Source organism: Lissotriton helveticus, chromosome 4_1 (genome assembly GCF_964261635.1).
Source record: "Lissotriton helveticus chromosome 4_1, aLisHel1.1, whole genome shotgun sequence".
Taxonomy (NCBI): Eukaryota; Metazoa; Chordata; class Amphibia; order Caudata; family Salamandridae; genus Lissotriton; species Lissotriton helveticus.
This window is the reverse complement of record NC_136063.1, coordinates 1,939,736,465-1,939,758,003: the sequence shown is the minus strand read 5'-3', so window position 1 is coordinate 1,939,758,003 and position 21,539 is coordinate 1,939,736,465.

Genomic DNA, 21,539 nt, shown 5'->3' with positions numbered 1-21,539 from the left:
TCCACCCACCCATCCACCCACCCACCCGTCCATCCACCCATCCCATCCCACCCACCCAACCACCCATCCATCCATTAATCCACCATCACCCATCCACCCATCCCACCCACCCACATCCATCCACCCATGCCATCCATCCCACCCATCACCCATCCCACCCACCCACCCAACCAACCATCCATCCATTAATCCACCATCACCCATCCACCCATGCCATCCATCCCACCCATCACCCATCCCACCCACCCACATCCATCCATCCAACCCACCCACATCCATCCATCCATCCCATCCATCCCATCCATCCCAACCCACCCACCCACCCATCCATCCATCCCCCAGCACTCACCCATCCATCCATGAATCCACCAGGACCCATCCAACCCACCCGCCCAGCCATCCCCCAGCACCCACCCATCCATCCATTAATCCACCCGCACCCATCCATCCACCCATCAGATGTTTATTAAATATGATGCCTGAATCAGATGTTTATTAAATATGATGCCTGAATGAGATGTTTATGAAATATGATGCCTGAATCAGATGTTTAATAAATATGATGCATGAATAAATATGATGCATGAATTTGACGTTAGTATCTTGAAATAATTGACCCCAATTGCGTTGCATTTCTTTGTTTTCCAAAGAAAACAAGGTATCATATCTGCTTGCCATGTTATTGACCTTCAATTGACTTTAATAAAGACAATTTCCATTTTATGAACACAATTCCGCATATGCGCATCCACCCATCCCACCCACCCAAATCCATCCACCCACCCCACCCACCCACATCCATCCACCCATCCCATCCCACCCACCCACCCATCCATCCATTAATCCACGATCACCCATCCACCCATCCCACCCACCCACATCCATCCACCCATCCCATCCCACCCACCCACGCATCCATCCATTAATCCACCATCACCCATCCACCCATCCCACCCACCCACATCCATCCACCCACCCATCCACCCACCCGCCCGCCCATCGACCCATCCCACCCACCCACCCACCCATCCATCCACCCATCCATCCATCCACCCACCCACCCACCCACCCATCCACCCATCCCTCCCACCCACATCCATCCACCCACCCATCCACCCATCCACCCATCCACCCATCCATCCATCCACCCACCCACCCATCCCACCCACCCGTCCAACCACCCACCCACCCATCCACCCATCCATCCATCCACCCATCCATCCATCCACCCACCCACCCATCGTGCGTGAAAAATACACTTGCCATGAAATGTTTAAAGAAGTTGTAGTTATAGACGCTGTGATTACGATATGAAATATGATGTGTTAATGTATTTCCGCTGTAAAAAAGCTAAACACTAGCAGGTGTTTATGAAAAATAATATGTGAATTTGAAGACATAAAAGTATATTATTGTTAAATATTAAATATATATGGTCTTTGCTGCTTCCCATTTTAAGCGCAGCTTAAAGTAAACACTAGCAGGTGTTTAAGAAATATCTATTTATTTTATATTTAAGTATATTTTTGTTAATTCTAAAATATATGTATGCTCTTGCTATGAGTGGATGGTAGGAGGCTTGAACCTCGTCTGTCAGCACCAAAGTCTGTCTATGTTTCCGTCAGACCACATGTTGTTGCAGTGATTGACGCTGATGTTTCGCTTACTTTAAATAAACATACTTCCAAATATGCGCTGCTTTACTTGTTTGTGCGCTTTAGTAATTGTGCTCGCTGTCAAATAACTTAAATAAACATATGCGCTGCTTAATTCGATGTCATCAGCAATGCTTCACATTTTATGTAAATTTTAATCGTATACTGCTCGGAAAGCGCCCCTTACATCGGATGCGATGGTTCGTCATACAACCATACTGCTCGCTGTCAAATAACTTAAATAAACAGAAACATGTGTTAATTGTGATTGTGCTCTTTCATTTAAATCGATGTCATCAGCAATTGTGCTCGTATACTGACATTACTTAAATAAACATATGCGCTGCTTCCCATTTGAAGTACATTATTGTGCTGTACATTCGATGTCATGGTTAACGATGTAATATTCAATGCGATGCACTTGCATGCGTCCTGATGACATGCGATGTGATGACGGGCACGATATAATCGGCGCGTTGCAATGTCAGCGCGATGCGATGTATCCGATGTAAGGGGCGCTTCCCCCTGAGTCACACGACTGTGAATAGCTTGGCAGTTGTGTATTCCTCACAGACAATGAGACATAGTGGGACTAGATGTTGGCACGATGGGCCATCCTTGTAGAATGGGTGGGGTGGACTGGTTCCCTATCCCACCTACATTTCAAAGGGCTGCCTCCAGCATACACAAAGGAAGCTGACACCAATCTTTTGTTACCCTGAATTCCTGGAGCCTTAACAGGAGGAAGGAAGAGCTCTCCAGAACCAGATGTGAGGGTAGTATATTGGCTTCCCGTTCTTGAAAGGCTGGCACCAAGTATAAATATTGTACCATCTGAACCACCTCTTGATTACACTCCAGGAACTGTGAAAGATGTAAGAAGGACTGCCTTGTACTCCAGAGGACTGCCCTGCTGCTCAAGGCCTCCTTTGTTCTTCAGACGACTGCCCTTATGCTACCAGAGCACTACCCTCCTGCTTGAGACCTGCCTTGTTCTACCGAGGACAGTCCTACTGCTAGATACCTGCCTTGCTGCTTGAAGGAGAAAGGACCGGGCCAAGATGGCGGGCGTGACCTCGGCTGAGTAGGCTGGTGCCGGCATTCCCCTGGAGTACTACACCCCCCTGGTTGTTTGTTCTGCTCCTGCCTTATGCCTTGGTTTTGTATCGGCTTCCTAAAAATGTTTGGATTTGAAACTGCAGCTATATAACTATCACTATATTAGCTCCCGCTGGCGTATGGCGTTGATCTGTAGAATCAACCAAGGGAAAGCGGGACTTACCGCGAAGCTCTTCTGGGTGTGGGCGCTCACCGCCTCTGGCTCCTGCTCCTGTCCGTGTTCATCTGGGAGGACTCGTCCAATTGACTCTGTGCTGTGTTTTGGAATTCCTGCGGCTTCTGGTATGGCTCCGAAGATGGTACCGAAGGCAGCTTCAATAGCTGCGAAAACCCGCGGCGCTTCACGGAATGTTGCTTCCGGCGATCCCGAGGGAAAGGACCGCTCGGCTGCTCCCGGGGGGGCTGATGAGATGATGACTCCTCTGGGGGCAGATTCCAGTCTCAACGATAATCCAGGGATGCATGCACCGGGGAGTGGGTCTGGGACATCACTGCCATTGATAATGAGTGATGGAAGACCCACTGTTTTTTCTCCTTCTGGCCAATGCATTCTGGGAACTGTAGTTCAGTCAACTGCTCAAGTCTTACCCAACTACAAATTAAAAGGCAAGTTATCATCGTTTGATCTGATTAATCCTTCTACGGAAGTCATTGCCGACAAAAGGGAGCCTGAGGGCACTGAAGCTACTGACAAGTTTTATTCCATGTCAGATCATTCTGTTTCCTCGGCAGATGAGGGGGCTGAGTTCGAATGGTCAGATTATGACAGTGAGCCTGGTGTTTGGCACTTAAGTGAGGCACCTAAGGATGAGACAGCATCTTAGTACTGTCCGTAAGATTACCAGAGCTCCCCCCCAGTTAACAGCGAGTGACTCAGGTTCTATCTCAGCAATTACGGGCCATATTACTCCAAGGAACGCTGCCACTCTTCCATTCACAGACCCTTTAATGGAACCGCCGGAGGAAGGGACCTTATCTACAATTTATCAAACGATAATCACACACCGGGAGGATGCACGACAGGAGAATGCGCGTACGCAAGGGGCCTGTCGCAGAATACCTGCCTTGCTGCTTGAAGGAGAAAGGACCGGGCCAAGATGGCGGCCGTGACCTCGGCTGAGTAGGCTGGTGCCGGCATTCCCCTGGAGTACTACACCCCCCTGGTTGTTTGTTCTGCTCCTGCCTTATGCCTTGGTTTTGTATCGGCTTCCTAAAAATGTTTGGATTTGAAACTGCAGCTATATAACTATCACTATATTAGCTCCCGCTGGCGTATGGCGTTGATCTGTAGAATCAACCAAGGGAAAGCGGGACTTACCGCGAAGCTCTTCTGGGTGTGGGCGCTCACCGCCTCTGGCTCCTGCTCCTGTCCGTGTTCATCTGGGAGGACTCGTCCAATTGACTCTGTGCTGTGTTTTGGAATTCCTGCGGCTTCTGGTATGGCTCCGAAGATGGTACCGAAGGCAGCTTCAATAGCTGCGAAAACCCGCGGCGCTTCACGGAATGTTGCTTCCGGCGATCCCGAGGGAAAGGACCGCTCGGCTGCTCCCGGGGGGGCTGATGAGATGATGACTCCTCTGGGGGCAGATTCCAGTCTCAACGATAATCCAGGGATGCATGCACCGGGGAGTGGGTCTGGGACATCACTGCCATTGATAATGAGTGATGGAAGACCCACTGTTTTTTCTCCTTCTGGCCAATGCATTCTGGGAACTGTAGTTCAGTCAACTGCTCAAGTCTTACCCAACTACAAATTAAAAGGCAAGTTATCATCGTTTGATCTGATTAATCCTTCTACGGAAGTCATTGCCGACAAAAGGGAGCCTGAGGGCACTGAAGCTACTGACAAGTTTTATTCCATGTCAGATCATTCTGTTTCCTCGGCAGATGAGGGGGCTGAGTTCGAATGGTCAGATTATGACAGTGAGCCTGGTGTTTGGCACTTAAGTGAGGCACCTAAGGATGAGACAGCATCTTAGTACTGTCCGTAAGATTACCAGAGCTCCCCCCCAGTTAACAGCGAGTGACTCAGGTTCTATCTCAGCAATTACGGGCCATATTACTCCAAGGAACGCTGCCACTCTTCCATTCACAGACCCTTTAATGGAACCGCCGGAGGAAGGGACCTTATCTACAATTTATCAAACGATAATCACACACCGGGAGGATGCACGACAGGAGAATGCGCGTACGCAAGGGGCCTGTCGCAGAATGCAAAATTCAATACGCAGGGTTGCAAAAACTTGCTCGGACATTGCTTCCAGGATTGGAGAGGCTGAGGAGCGAATGTCTGCTTCGGAAGATGCAGTAACGGCTAAGAAGGGACTGACGAATGTGATCAAGGAACAGCGGGAGGACATGCTCTGGAAGTTGACTGATTTGAAAAACAGGGCCAGAAGAAATAACTTGAGAATTCTAGGAATTGACGAAGGTAAAGAAGGTGAAGATGTAAGGCAGTTGGTAGTAGAACTATTCACTGAAGCTTTTCCAGAGGTCACGCAGTGGGACTGGCATTTGGAAATACAGCGGGCGTATCGGTTTCCATTTAAGAAAAGGCAGTCTCCTGGACCTTCTGGTACAACTGCTACTCTGCCACAAGCAATTTTGATTTGCTTTGATAACTTTCTGGCCCGAGAGAAAATGTATGATCTTGCTAGACCAGATAAGAAGAGGTTGGGGAAAGGTTGCCAATTTTTTGTCCGGCCTGATTTTTGTCCGGCAACAGTGGAACGACGGTGGCAGCTTCGTCAGTTAATAACTTTGTTTCAGTCCAAGGGCGCTCAGGCTTTTTTACTTTTCCCATCCAAGATGAAAGTAATCTTTAAAGCTCAAACAAATTATTTTTTCTCGGAGATACAGGCAAAGGAGTTTGTGGATTCCATCTAATTAGAATTGCTCTATATCACTGGCTATTGTGGGGAAGGGCACTTATAGATGGGTTGTAGCAGAATAGGCTGATCTGATCATACTGTCTTACATCTCAGTTTTCGGTTTTTGGTTTGATCTAGGGATCAGGGTCAGCCTCTTAATTTTGTTACTAGGGGAGTCTAGGATGCAGGGAATGGGGGTGGTCACCAACCTAAACCATCACAAAGACTATGGTCCTGTTGCTCAACAAGGGGGTGAGGGGTTGGGTGGGGGTGGGGGTGGGTTTTGGCTAGGGTGAGGGTTTGGTGGTGGGGGGTGTTTTGGGGCTGGTTTGCTGTTTCAGCTGGGTGGTCGAGTGAGGGGAACGTGCATTATGCTATTGTGTGCAGAATTTGCTTGGCTATATCTAGGATTACTAGGATGATTATTATGTTAATTGTGATTTTGGATCAGGGAGAGGGTGATATAAATCTGTTTCTGAATGGGGCAGAATAGATTGCATCTTGGTTCATGGAATATTTGTGGGCTAAATGATGGGAAAAAATGGGGGATGTTTTATAAGATTTTGCAAATGTTGCGAGTTGATATATTGTGCCTTCAGGAGACCCACATTCCCTGGAGTAATCGCAGGCTCTTAAGACTGCCCAGTTACGAATTAGTGGCTTGTTCTCCTCAGACCTCGATGATCAGGGGAGTGGCTATTCTGCTGAAGAAGGGGGTTGGTTATCTTAAGAGAGTTAAAGAGGACAACGCGGACAGGTGGGTGATTGCTGAGATAATGATAAATAACCGCTCCCCATCGGTTTGTTCAATTTACGGCCCATATCCTGGATGACCCCGAGGTTCTTAGAAATATTAACATCGAACTTGCAGTATGGCCACACCCAATGATGTTCGGTGGGGATTTTAATATCAACTTTGCAAGTCAATTTAATCTGATAACTGATCGCAATTATGTAGGTAGGAAACCCCATGTGTTCAAGGCTCTCCAAACTTTAATCGTTGAACACGGTCTGATGGACCTTTGGCGCTACCATTATCAAGATAAGGACTGGTATACATTTTATACTATCCCGCATAACAAAATGGTTCGTCTTGATTATGTTTTTTTGTCTGACCAGTACGCGGGGAAGGCAAATATAGAGGTGGTGCCAAGGATTTTATCAGATCATAATGCTTTGGTGGTAGAGTTTCCCTGGGATCGCCCCATTAAACAACTTAGGTCTTGGACGTTTGAGAGGAAGCTTCGTTTAGATCAATTATATCAGGACCACATGGGGCGCTGGATTTCAGAGTTTATGGATATTAACAGGGGTACTGCCTTGGATTGCGTAGTTTGGGACGCATTTAAAGCTGCGCTGCGCAGAGAAATGAAAAGCTTTGCTGCCCATCGCTGGAAGATCTTACAGGTGCAGACTAAAAGCTGGTTAGAGGAGCTACGCTTGGCAGAGTTGGAGTTGAGTAACAACATTCGGTTAGGTTGGGAGATCTCCCAGAGCCAGAAGGCGGTTGCCATATTAAAATCTAAATTGTTGGAGTTTTTCTGCCGAGATCTGGCGGCTAAATACGCCCAATTTCGAACTATGATGTATAAATTTGGTGAAAACTCGGGTAGGGTCTTAGACAAAATACTTCAGCAAAAGCATGTCGCAAACCGTATTGTCCGGGTTATGGATCAGCAGGGCTGTATTCAGGAGACCCCCTCAGGTGTAATGGATGTTTTTTAAAATTGTATGCTAGTCTCTATACCGAGGAGTCCAATGTCATTCAGAATCAGGATGGTGTGGATGATTTTTTGCAGGCTATAGATACCTCAAGGATAACATTAGAACAAAATGAGGTACTTTCTGCACCCATTACTTGGGAAGAGGCGGAAGCGGCAATTAAATCTTTGGCTAACGGTAAGGCCGCTGGGCCTGATCTCATTCACTTAGAATTTTATAAGACCTTTTCAACAGTGATGAGACAGGATTTGCTTGCTGTATTTAGGACCGCACAGGCCGGTTTATTCCTGACTCTTGGAGACAGACCACGGTTGTATTATTCAAAAAGAAAGGTAAAGATGAGCTGAATCCCTCTTCTTATCGGCCAATATCACTTATCAACACAGATAGTAAAATTTACTCCAGGATCCTTGCTTTTAGACTAGCGCGCTTCATAGTTCCTTTGGTCTCATTACGCCAACATGGGTTAATTCCCGGCAGGGATACAACCGACCATGTCCGGCGCGTAATAGCTCTCCTGGATTGGGCGCAAGCCACGGGTTCCTCCCTCAGGGTGATCCTGTTGGACGTCGAGAAGGTGGTTGACAGGGTCTCCTGGGGGTTCCTGTGGTCCGTGCAGTGCTGGAAAGGGTTTTGTTCCGAGTTTATTCAGGCTCTCCAGGCGCTTTATATCTCTCCAGTTGCGACAATCCGCATCTCAGGGCAAGAGTCAGGGTGCTTTACCATCAGCAGGGGAACCAGACAAGGTTGCCCATGCTCGCCCCTGCTATTTGCCCTGTTTCTTGAGCCTTTTCTCAATATGATTGAAGTGTGTCAGGATATCTCACCAGTTAGGGTTCATAGGGTGGAATATAAGGCATTGGCGTATGCCGATGATATTGTTGTTCTAACTGATGATGTCGGGCACACCTATCAGGCTTTAGAGACTCTGGCCTTTCAATTTGGGGCTATGTCTGGATATAAGCTTAATATTGCAAAAACTCAAGTTATTCAGTTATCAGGTATGCCTTCCTCGCAGGTAACTATTGCAACTGAAGCTACCTATCTTGGGGTTCAAATCTCTCCCGTGGTTGAGAAGATTCCAGACTTAAATTATCTTCCTGTTATCGACTCTCTTCATGCTAAGCTTGAGAGGCTAGACCATCTTCATTTGCAACTCTTTGGGTGCTGTAATGTTCTCAAAATGCTAATCCTCCCAAAGTTTTTATATTTTTTTAGGTCAATTCCTCTTTTGATCCCACAGACAACATTGGTTAGGACGGAGAGAATTTGTCAACGGTTTCTATGGGGCTATCGCCGTATTAGAAGAGCTGAAAAATGAACCTGTCTCCCTAGGGAGAGGGGGGCTGGGCCATTCCTAATCTCTTATATTACTATTGGGCTGCCATGCTTCAACATTTCGGCTCACCATTGGTGGGTGATAGGGCAGATATTCCTTTATGTATTAGTCCATCTATTTACGATGCCGCCCTCGGCGATGCTGCTAAGGGTGTTTTAACTTGTGTGTTAGAGCCAAGTTATTTCAAAAAAACAAAATTCAAGGTTAGTTGGGCTCTGTTCTCTATCTGGCAGAAAATTAATCTTCGTATGGCTATTCCAAAGATTAATTTTTATACTCCTTTAAGTGCTGTGGGTGTGTTACCACCGATATTTCAGGACGGTGTAACATTTAAATGGTACTCTGCGGGTTTAAAAGACATCGGTGATCTGGGTCCTGATGGTCAGCTGGCCTCTTTTTCCTTCCTAAAAGACAAGTTTCATTTGCATTCCAATGATTTTTTTTAAATATCTGCAGATTAGGAGCTTCTTAGATAGAAATTATAGTAGTAATCCTAGCTTGTATGAAAAGATTACTTTAGTTGAACTGATCAAGAAAAAAGCTAGAATAGGTGCTATTTATCAGTATCTTCTGTCAGGTCTTCCTGACGATTTGGATATTCACAATGCTAAGTGGGCAGAGAAATTTGGAATTCCAATACTGGACTTGAAACAGCCGCTTGAACTAGCCAGTTATGTTTTAGTTTCGGGTACTTTGCGTACGCAAAGTTACATGGCTATGTTCAACCTATATCAAACCCGGGCTAAGATTGCTAGTTTGGGGGGTGGTAAGGGGGATTCCTGTTCTAGATGTAAGTTTTTTGCAGCTGATGCAATTCATATGTTTTATTCATGTCCTAACTTATGTTTTTTTCTGAACGACATTGAGGTTTTCATCAATAGGTTCTTAAAATCCCGGTTAACATCTCTCCGGAGTTGATTATAATGGGGTGTGAATATTCAGGTGGTATTGAAAGAACAAGTTTTGTTTGAGCCTTTCTGTTTATTGCAATGGCAATGATTCGGTTATGTATAACTTTACAGTGGCTAAGTCTGGAGGCTCCTAGCTTTTATCACTGGAAAGCTAGGATGTTGTCTTGGCATAATTTGGAATTTTCAGTGTAGCTGCTGAGGGGGAGAAGGAGGCGTCAAGAGGCATCTAAGATTTGGGCCCCCATTGAGCATTGGCTTTTGCATTAAAACTATTTTTTTTCTCTCTCCTTCTTAATGTTTTTTCCTTCTTTCTCCATTGTTGTAAAATCCTAAATTGCCTAGTAGGTTAAACTTGTGTTATCTTTCTGATGAAGATATGTGTATTCATTAATTTGTTCCCTCAACTCGACACATCATGTTAATGTTGCTATGTTTTGTTGTTTTTAAAAAAATACTAAATAAAGTTTAAAAAAATAAATGAAGGAGAAAGGACCATCTCATTGGACGCAGGACTAATAGAGTGACTCCAAGGGTTAATTGTTTGGCTTCCTGTGTGAGCTACAGATACATGACAAGCACTAGAGAACTTGAACCCTGTGCCTGGCTTCGGCTAGAGTGAGTCCCTGATCCCCAAAATGTGCCTGCTTGGGTCCTTGGACCTTGGTTGGCATCAGAGTGCACTCCTCTATATTGAAAGGAAAAGTCCTGAAGTTTTGGCCACTTCACGATGGCGGACTGGCCAGTTCAAGCTGAGACTTTGCCGCTCGCAAAAACGAACACGAAGCTCCAGTGAGTCCAACATCATCTGCCAGCATAGACCAGCAAAGCGAGATCAGCCCTTCACACTACAATAACAACAGCCTGTAGTGACCGTTAATGCGAATATCCATTAACTACCTTCTTTAATGCCCATCTGGATCTTCTTGCTATAATGCTGACAGTCCATGACACTAGGCCTGCTCTTGGCATTGTAGTGATGACCATCTGTGATGCTCTTTGCAGACATCCCCAGAGCAAATGGAACTCTTCATGCTGGACTGTGAGATGGCTACTTGTTCAACAGGACTAACCTGGTACCTGTTTCTGCTCTATCATGATCTGCCTAGACTTGTAAGTTTCCCCCAGTCTAACACAACCAGATGACCATAAGTGGCACTTTGTGTTTTTATGCACTATATCTATGTGAACTTGAAAATTGCATATCCCCAGTTCTACTGTTAGATTTTACTTGTTCTTGTGTCAGTTTATAATTTAAAATGTTCTCTATTTTTCTAATTTGGTGTGGCATTTTACTTGTGTTGTGTTTTCACTTTATTACTGTTTGCCTGCTGCATAAATACTTAAAACTTGGCTGCTACGTTAAACCTTACTGATTTTGTGCCAAGCTACCAGTGGTGTAAGCACAGGTTAATTTAGTGACCTTTGTGGTTCACCCTGACAAGGATTATGGTTGTTGCCTAAGTGAGGCTTCCACCCCCTAAGCCAATATCCCAATTTCTTAGAGTACTTATGTCATTGATATAAGAAGCACTATACTTGGGAAAAAATAGATCTACAGGCTGTCTGAGAAATTGAGAACCAGCAGCAAGGAAGAAGTATCCAAGGTGCTAGAACTAGAGGTGAGTGACTGCATCAGCTCTTGGTCTAACCTAGAGGTGCTGGTATCCAAGTCCAGGCAGGCCTGACTATGAAGGTCAGTAAGTGCCAAATAGGGCAGGGTTTAGTGAACTACTTAGGACACCAAGATGGTGGGGCAATGGTGCAGCCCCTTCAGGCCAAGATTCAGACTATCCTGGCTTGGAAACCCCTAAAGACCCACATTGAAGTGAGAACCTTCTTGACCTCACCAGATTATAGAGGAGATTTGTCAAGGGATATGGATCCATAGCTACCACCTTGACTGAGCAGACTTCTAAACAGCAGCCCAGCAAGGTGAACTCTACAGAAACGTGCCAGAATACATTTTTGCACCTTGAAGAAGGCCCTATGCCCCGCAACCGTGCTCCGGGACCCTGACTTCTCCATGGAATGTATTATCCAGAAGGATACCTCAGAGCATGGCATAGTAGTTGTGCTCTAATAGCCAAATGAAGAAAGCCTAAATCAACCTGTAGCATTCATTAGCAGGAGGCTACTTCGCAGGAAACAGAGGTGGAGTGCAATTGAAAGGTAAGTCTTTGTACAGGATTGTGTGCTGAAGAAGTTGTGACCCTACTTGTTTGGGACTCACATCGGGTTCATACAGACTATTGACCTCCCAGATGTCTAATGCAGATGAGGAGTGGGAATCCTAAATTGTTGAGGTGGTCCAGTTCCCTACAGGGAAGGACTTTATGGTGGAACATCGACCTAGAACTGACCATGTGAATGATGATAGTCTTTCTAGATTTTTCTGCCTTTGCAATCAGAACTCCCACGAGGTTGGCGGGTCATTCTTCCTGGACACATGTTAGACCTGACACCCTTGGTATGGTATTCCCCATACATTTTGTCTACACCCTCCCACTTTGCTGAAATAGTTTTTGTTTCCATTAGGGTACTGTGCACTTTCCCACTGCTAACCATTGCTAAAGTGCTTGTGATCTCTCCTTAAAACATGATCAAATTGGCCTACACCTAATTGGAATGGTTTATATACTAGCAATTGGTTTGTGGAAATATGAAAATGTCGGCACCTCGTCCATTTTGTAGCCCGTCTCCATTTTGTCTTGCCATTGCCCAGGCCTGGTTTCAAAGTACGCGCTTGGTGCTCCTTTTCTCTGAAAGATCAAACGCACTTGACGCTCATTGTCTCTGAAGGAGTATAAGCGCCCGCTAAAACAAACCATGCTCTGTTTATACGGAGGGATAGCGATGTGTAACATAAAGGGGATTGTGCCAGACCACAGCCCCGCATTGTGGCTCATGTTTGTGATCGGCCTCGACTGTCCTTGTGGTATGTGGAATAAGTCACCGATGGGTCTATATTTGTTTATGTCACAAGAGATGTTGAAAGAAGGGAAAGATCCAGAGCACGCGGTGATCATGCCGTGCTCCAGCAAACAAGAAAGTCACTATTGATTGGTTTAAGTTTTAGAGTGTGTTCGACTATAAAAGATTGTACGCTGCAGATTTAAGCAGCAGTCTCCCGAGAACTTACGGTGTTCTACTTCTGGGACCACTGTTCATGGCTGCAGCCGAATAAATGTTTACCTTTTCTCACGAATAGAGTGTTCCGTGTGTCTGTATACCTGGACATGTGAACTCGAGGATTTCAAGCGTCCCCTGCGCCACTGGACCATAAGAAGGTCCGGTTCTTCAATTGGTGCCCAACGTGGCGCGTCTTCAGTGGTTGCGGTCAAGCTGGAGGGTCGTGAGGGGTCTCATGAACAAACTCTGAAGGAAGCGCACCACCTATTTTGACCCCTGCTTGTCTTTGTGGACCCGAGGTTTTTTGCAGCGCGACTTCCCCTTCCCGAAGGCTGCCTGGCCGCTGACCTGACTGACGCCCTGTCTTGGTCCCACTAGCAGAGACAGCGGGACATTAGACGGACCTCTATCGGTGAGAAAAGAGTTTGGTCAGGTAAGAGTGGGTAGCTACCACTTGTCTGGTTGTTTGTGCTTTGTTTGTTTGACTTTTGCAAAAGCCGAAACCAAGGGGTAAGTACTTGTATAAGAAAGTACGTGATTATATTTTACCTCTTGATGCTTGGTTAACGAGCCAGAGATTATAAAGATGCCTGGTTTTAGCAAATTTAGAAAATGGTATTGTTGTTGTTGTTCAAAGGCCCGACTGGAAGACACTTGTCCAGTGCCTCCAGTAGGAACTCCACAGTATGAAGTTTATTCCAAGCACGAGACTGGCCCTATCATTTTTTCGGACCTTTGGGGTAAGTATACTAAGAATGATGGTACTTTGCAGTAGCCGAGAGATGGTAGTTTTGAGCCCTGTGTGCTGGATAATTTGGAGGAGAAATTATTCAAAAGAAAAGCCCGGCTGGCAATGTTTGATTTGTTCCGCATTTAGCGAAAAGAATCAAAACAGAAAGAAATTAAACAACAGAAATCTCAGAATAAATCAGTTCGTATGTCTATTATACAAAAAGCTCAGAAACATGAAGACGATCCAATTGAAAGGGACATAGAGGTAATAAATAGGAAGCATAGAATGGAGATAGATAAATGTTATCCGGCTTTGCCTACCTCTCTGCCAATAGACGAGGAAAATGAAAAAGACCCTTTAATGCCCCTTATGTTGTCTGCTCCACCGCCCTATGTACCAATTCCTGTACCTCCGCCAGCACCTATTATGCTTCCACCTCTGCCTCAACCCTTGATACCAGTAGCGGTCCCAGTTACTTCTGCAGGTCCCACAGCACACCTGTGATACCTCCCGTGCCGACACAGGCCTCCACCTCTACCCCCTCGCCACAAACTCCTACTTTGCAAATAGTTCAAAAAAAGGAGGATGGATACTTTTCGGCCTTTAACCCTATATTAGATCGAGTCCCTAATTCCCCCATCTTGAATACAGCTCTTCGAAGCCAGAGTCGCTTTGATCTCCATGAGGAAACGGTGCTCCAAGCTCAGGCCCGAAAATGGATGACGAATGGAAATATGTATGGGTCGCTCGATATCCAAACTGTGACTACGCAATGGTCTTCATCCACCCAACGTTATGTCTTTGACCTCATGTGCGATATATTGGTTCAAATGTGGAAGGATGAAGTCCAGGATGGTCCACCTACTGGATTAATAAAATTACGAAGAGAAGTAGCTTCTGGAGCAGTGGTAGGACAGGATTATCAAGACGCAGTTGCTAACTTAGTAACATATCGAGACCTTTTGTCTTGTAGAAACACGGGAATGGGAGGCATCGCTACATTAGAAAAAACATACCCTCTGCGAGAGGTACAACCAGTATGGCGTGACGTTGTGGGAGGAGCTGCCCCTGTGCCTGCTCATTTCCAGCAGGTTTGGGTGCATGTTCCATGGAAAAGATCCAAGGTTATAGCGCTAAAACAAGCACTACCTGACCCGCGTAAAAATCCAGCAGGTTATTATAAAGAATTAACGCAGACATTGTCTTCTTGTACTTTAACGCTAGCTGATATAGACATGTTGATGGGCCAAGTGGTCCCGTCCGAAATATGGAATAAAATTTGTAGGGAAGATCACGTGGTTGAATTAGGCGGTACTTGGGCTGCCATCTCACAAGCAGACCAGAGACAGGTGGGTGGAGCTAAACCGGAACAGGTAATAAGAAACTTGCCCGGAAATATAATAACACTTATGATAACTTTGATGCCTGCTCAAGCAGTCAATTGGGATAAGTTATCTGCTTGTAAGCAGAAGAAAGACGAGTCAGTGTCTGATTTCTTTACTCGTTTCGAGGAGTCATTTGTCGACCATAGTGGACAAGATATGGCCGCACCAGGTGGCCAGAGATTGTTTGTGGATACATTTGTCTCTAATTTGCTACCAGAATTGACTACCCGACTTAAAATGTCTGAGAGTGCATGGCCTGTAATAACGCCCTCTGGAATTTTGACGATGATTCAATATTATGAGAATAGAGATCTGGAGGAGAAAGAAAGGATGGAAAAGAAAAACAAAGATCTCAAAACAAAGGTCCTTTTGCAACAAGCTTATGCCCCTCGGGACCAACAGAGGACTTCCCAGAGTGCGCCGCACTTTCAGAGACTGTATCAACGCCAGGGGCACATCACTCCATGCCCACCTCTTGGCCCTAATCAGTGTGCCTACTGTAAAGAAGATGGTCATTTCAAAAATAAAAAAGGGAATATGGGACTAGCACCTAGAGGTCGGGGTGGGTATCAGTCCGTACCACAAGGAAGAGGACGAGGAACCTTGATGCAAGATCAGCGACCCTTACCACAGTCCAATGTTGCTAATTATTTTGATCAACCATCAGGAGAGGCAGGAAACTATTATAATGATGATTATCCAGAAGAAGAAAGGCAGGGCTTCATTTCCCAATAGGATAGCCTAGGACAAAGTGAGGGAGCTGTGCCTATTCCTGTGGATCAACGTTGTCCTTATGTTAATGTCACTGCTTTAGGAGTACAGGAACAATTTTTATTAGACACCGGCGCGTCTAAGAGTTCTGTTGTTCGCTCCAAGCTCCCCGGGGCACCTTTGTCTGGCATTACGAATGTTTCAGTAGGATTTTCTGGGACACCTGTACACAATCATGTTTCTATCCCCTTGCCCATATCGATAAGACCATGTCATTTGGAGGCGCCTCTCATCCTTACTACTGGCTGTGCTGAGAACATGTTGGGCCACAACCTTTTGAAGAGGTTATATGCTACACTATACTGCTCCCCTCAAGGAGTACATTTGACCTTAGGCCAACGAGTAGTGTCCCCAGTATATTTGTCTGTTGATGCCCTACCACACGAACTTCGACAGTTACCTACCTCCCTTTGGTCGAAAGGTCCTAATGATGTTGGATTATTGCAAATTCCGCCCTATTCTGTAACATTAAAGGATAATATCAAATTGCCACGCCTTCCTCAATATAAGATATCCAGTGAGGGTGAACAGGCTTTGCTTCTCATAATATCTGATATGATACAGAAAGGTTTCATCGAAGAAACAAGAGGTAACATGTGTAACAGTCCTGTTCTCCCTGTGATTAAACTAACAGATCTGACACAACCCCCTGTCTATCGTTTTGTCATTGATTTGCGTGAAGTCAACAAGTTGATTTTGCCCCAATTCCCCGTTGTCCCAGACATTACTGCATTGCTTATCATGATACCCTCTACTGCTTCATGGTTTTCTGTCATTGACCTCAAAATGCCTTCTTCAGCATTCCAATAGCTGAGGATAGCAGAGATATTTTCGGATTTACCTTAGGAGGTCGCAGTTTTAGATTTTGTAGAGCTCCTCAAGGTTATTGTGAGAGCCCCTCCATCTACAGTCAGGCATTAAAAGCTCAGCTTGACACATTGTCCTTACCAGAAGGTACTGCCCTGATACAATATGTAGATGACCTATTGGTAGCAGCGGACTCAGAGTCATTGTGCAAAGAGGCTACTCTTTCACTCCTACAACACTTATTTCAATGCAAACATAAGGTCTCATTGTCCAAATTACAGTACTGTCGACAAGAAGTAACTTATTTGGGTCATCTCTTGTCGAAGGAAGGGCGTAAACTGACTCCTGACAGAATACAAGCTATTTCACAGATGATGAACCCACGCACACAAAAGGAGGTAGGTGCTTTCATAGGCATCACCTCTTATTGTCGCCAGTGGATACCAAATTTTTCTTTGATAGCCAAGCCCTTATTGGCTTTGACACTTAAAGATACACCGCACCCTCTCCCTTGGACACCAGAATGCCAGAAGAGTTTTTTGGACCTTTGATCCTCTTTATGTTCTGCACCAGTACTAGGGACCCCTGATTATACTAAACCATTCATGCTGTAAGTCCATGAGAGAGAAGGTTGTGCACTATCAGTATTGGCACAGCATTTTGGTGACAAACAACGTCCTTGTGCATATTTGTCAGCAGTCCTGGACCCTGTTGCAAGGACGTTGCCAAGCTGTCTGAAGGCAACAGCAGCAGCAGCAGTGTCAATCAGCCAATCAGTAGGATTGGTGTTGGATACTCCGCCGACTGTCATGGTTCCCCATGCTGTAGACATATTATTGAACAGAACAAAGACACAACATCTCACCAGTGCCCGTCTCTCCGGGTATGAATTAACATTGTTAGCAAGCCACATCACCATAAAAAGATGTATTACACTGAATCCTGCCACCCTGCTGCCCCTTCCATTAGACTCAGACACTATCGAACATCATGATTGCATTTATCGAACAGAGGAGGAGACAAAAGGTAGAATAGACCTTAAAGATACTCCGATTCGTAATCCTGACGGAACATTGTATGCAGTTGGTTCAAGCTTTAAGTTGCCTAATGGCGAAAACACAACGGCCTACACAGTTACAACACTACACACGATAGTGGAGACAGCGAAAATACCGTACAATTCAGCTCAAGCAGCAGAATTGATAGCATTAACAAGAGCTTGTGAATTAGCAAAAGACAAGAGAGTTAACATCTACACGGACAACCAGTATACATTTGGAGTGGCGCACAATTTTGGACGCATCTGGGAAGAAAGAGGTTTCCTTACCTCTCACGGGACGAAAATACAACATGTACAGTTAGTTAGTCACGTGCTTGAATCACTCACTTTGCCCACGCAAGTAGCAATCATTAAGTGTAGTGCTCACAAAAAGATAACAGATGACATTGGAAAGGGAAATCCCTTCGCTGACCAAGTAGCAAAAGACACAGCTAGAGAATTGTCCAACCGAATGTATATGGCTCGTCCAGCTCGATGGATTGCGGAAGGAGGGATGTGTGAGGATACTCTAGAAAATGTGAAAGACATACAAACAGAAGCCAGATGGAGAGAGATGACTGGTAGGTTAGATGACACTGGGTGCTGGACAGATTTGTCCGATCAACAAAGATGGTTACTAGAGCAAGAAACAGTAGATAGAAGGTTATAAGCTTGCGCTCAATTGTCAACAGTTCAAGTTCAAGTTCGGAAATTTGTATAGCTGGAACCAGACTGACCTCACTCTTCTTTCGACTTCTCTGACCTCCTCAGCACCTGACTTGGCGGACCTCTCCCTCGAATCCCAAACTAATGCCATCAGCAATTGGCTCTCCTCTTCTTGTGATCAGGTTGCCCCTCTTAAGAAAGTTAAATCTGTCCGCCCACATGACGCTCATAGATGGTTTTCGAGTGAGCTTAAAGTTCTTAAACTTAATCTCAGGCGCTCGGAACGCCACTGGAGACAAAATTATTGCCCTGTACTCCGCACTAAATACAAACTTCTGCTCAACAGCTACAAAAAGGCTATCCTATTGGCCAAAACAAAATATTTCACGGAGAGAGTTGCTCTCTCAGCAAATAAATCTAGTGAAATTTTTTCCCTTGTCCAGCAACTCGCCACCTCCGATCGCACTAGCACTAGCCCTGCCCCCACTCAATCCCTCTGTCTTGCACTTAACGATTACTTCATCGACAAGATTACCAACATCAAATCTAACATTTCCACAGGTTGTCAATCCTGTGTCACTCCCCCCCTCCCTTTGCCCTCTTCTTCTTTGGACCACTTCCCTTCTATCTCCATTGATAGCTTCCTCTATTTGCTCTCTAAAGTCAAGTCCGGTTCTCCGGCTGACTGCGCTCCGGCCCGGATTCTTAAAGTCCTCTTTACCAGTTGTCCTGCCCCCCCCTTACGTTGCTCAACACATCGTTGACTCTCGGCTCTGTTCCGGCTTCCTTTAAAACCGCCATGGTTCTTCCCATTATTAAAAAACCTGGCTTGGATCCTTCTCTCCCCATTAATTTTAGGCCTATCTCTCTCCTTCCCTACTTGGGGAAGATCTTGGAAAGTCACGTCACATCCTGCTTGTCCTCGTATATCGAGGAAAACTGCCTCCTGGCCCCCTATCAGGCAGGTTTCCGTCCGGGTCACTCTACGGAGACTGTGATCATTGCTGTTCTGGACGAACGTAAGGAGAAAGCGGACGCCAACCTTCCTCAAGCCCTGGTGCTTCTCGACTTGTCAGCTGCGTTTGACACGGTCGATCATGCCATTCTTCTCGACCGTGTCAGCACAGCGGGCATCAGGGGAACAGCACTTTCTTGGCTGGCGTCCTTCCTTCAAGGCAGGTCACAAGCCGTCCATCTTTCAGGCTTTTCCTCTCCCCCCCGCCCTGCCGTGTGTGGGGTGCCCCAAGGCTCTTCCCTTTCCCCCCTTCTTTTCAATCTCTACATCTATCCCCTCATTCTTTCTCTTCGCGAGCAGGGGGTCTCCATGTATAACTACGCGGATGACCTCCAGCTCGTTTTCGATCTTTCCACCTCTTCGGATTCCCCTCTTTTTCTTAGCTCCACTTTAGTATTTATCTCGGAATGGATGAGCTCTAACCACCTCAAGCTCAACCCTGATAAGACAGAGCTTGTCCTCACGGGTGGCCCCTCCAATCCTTGGTCCCCGACTCATTGGCCCCTTTCCTTTGGTCCCTCCCCATTACCGGTTTCCTCTGTTCGCACCTTGGGCATCAAGGTCAGTAATGACCTCACCATGCATGCCCAAGTCAGTTCCGTAGTTTCTTCTTGTTTCTTATTCCTCCGTCTTATCCGGAAAGTATCCCGGTATTTCTCCACGGATGCCCTTAAGACCATAGTCATGGCCCTTATCACCTCTCGCCTCGAATATGGAAATGGCCTCTACGTAGGCATACCAGCCTTTGAAAGACGTTGGCTACAGGCCATTCAAAATCAGGCAGCCCGCCTCATTTTCCACCTTCCCAAATCCTCCCATATCACGCCCGTACTCAAGTCCCTTCATTGGCTCCCGGTGCACTTTAGATCTTTCTTTAAACTGGCTGTTTAGCTTTTCGGGCTTATACCCATTCTGCTCCCCTCTTTCTTGCCACCTTGATCATCCCCTCAACCACCCATGTTCGCACTCTCTGTTCTTCATCTCTCTCTTTATTCCAAGTACCCCGCTTCCGCAAATCCAGAACAGGGGGCACCCGCTTTTCGGTTCTTGCCCCCCAGTTCTGGAATAGTCTCCCTCTTTCCATTCGCTCCATTCCCACCTACCCTTCTTTTCGCAAAGCCCTGAAAACGTTTCTCTTTGCCCAGGCCTTCCCTTGTTAGCTCTCTCGGATGCTCTGTTGAGTCAGGCACTAGTTCTCAGCGCCAGAAAGCCGCTTGGCCACAGTCCCTTCTTCATTCATTCATTCATAGCGCACTACTCACCCAGAGGGTCTCAAGGCGCTTGAGGGAGGGGGTGCTTTACTTATCGAATATCCAGGTTTTAAGTTGCTTTCTGAAGGAGAGGTGGTTTTGTGTAAGGCGGAGGTGGGTGGGGAGAGAATTCCAGGTTTTGGCCGCTAAGTAGGAGAAGGATCTACCCCCCATGGTGGATTTATGGATGCCCGGAATATCGGCGAGGGCTTGATTGGACGATCGTAGATGGCGGGTGGGGGTGTAGAAGGACAATCGCGTGTTGAGGCATTCGGGTCCTAGGTCGTAGAGGGCTTTGTGTGCGTGGGTAAGGAGACGGAACGTTATTCTCTTGTTGACGGGGAGCCAGTGGAGGTCTTTCAGGTGATCGGAAATGTGAGCTTGACGGGGGATGTCCAGTATGAGTCTGGCTGAGGCGTTTTGATGCGTTGGAGTTTTTTCTGTAGTTTGGCTGTGGTTCCGGCGTAAAGGGTATTTCCGTAATCCAGGCGGCTTGTGACCAGTGCGTGGGTGACCGTCTTTCTTGTTTCTTGTTTCGGTGGGGATCTACCGGAAGATTTTTTTGAGAATGCGTAGGATGTTGAAACATGATGATGAGACGGCGTTGACTTGTCTGGTCATCGAGAGGGAGGAGTCCAGGATGAAGCTCAGGTTACATGCGTAATCCGTAGGTATGGGTACGGTTCCCAGGGCCAGTGGCCACCATGAATCGTCCCAGGCAGAGGGGGATGAACCTAGGATGAGGACTTCCGTCTTGTCTGAGTTTAGTTTTAAACGGCTGCTCTTCATCCACTCGGCTACTTCTTTCATTCCTTCGTGTAGGTTGGTTTTGGCGGTGTTTGGGTCTTTGGTGAGTGAGAGGATAAGCTGGGTGTTGTCTGCGTAGGAGATGATGTTGAGGTTGTGTTGGCGCGCGATGGATGCGAGGGGGCTCATGTATAAGTTGAAGAGGGTGGGACTGAGTGAAGATCCTTGTGGTACGCCGCAAATGACTTCGGTGGCCTCTGATTTGAAAGGGGGGAGGCGGACTCTTTGTGTTCTTCCGCCGAGGAACGAGATGATCCAGTCTAATGCTTTTCCTCGTATTCCGACATTGTTGAGGCGTTGTATGAGGGTGCTATGACAGAC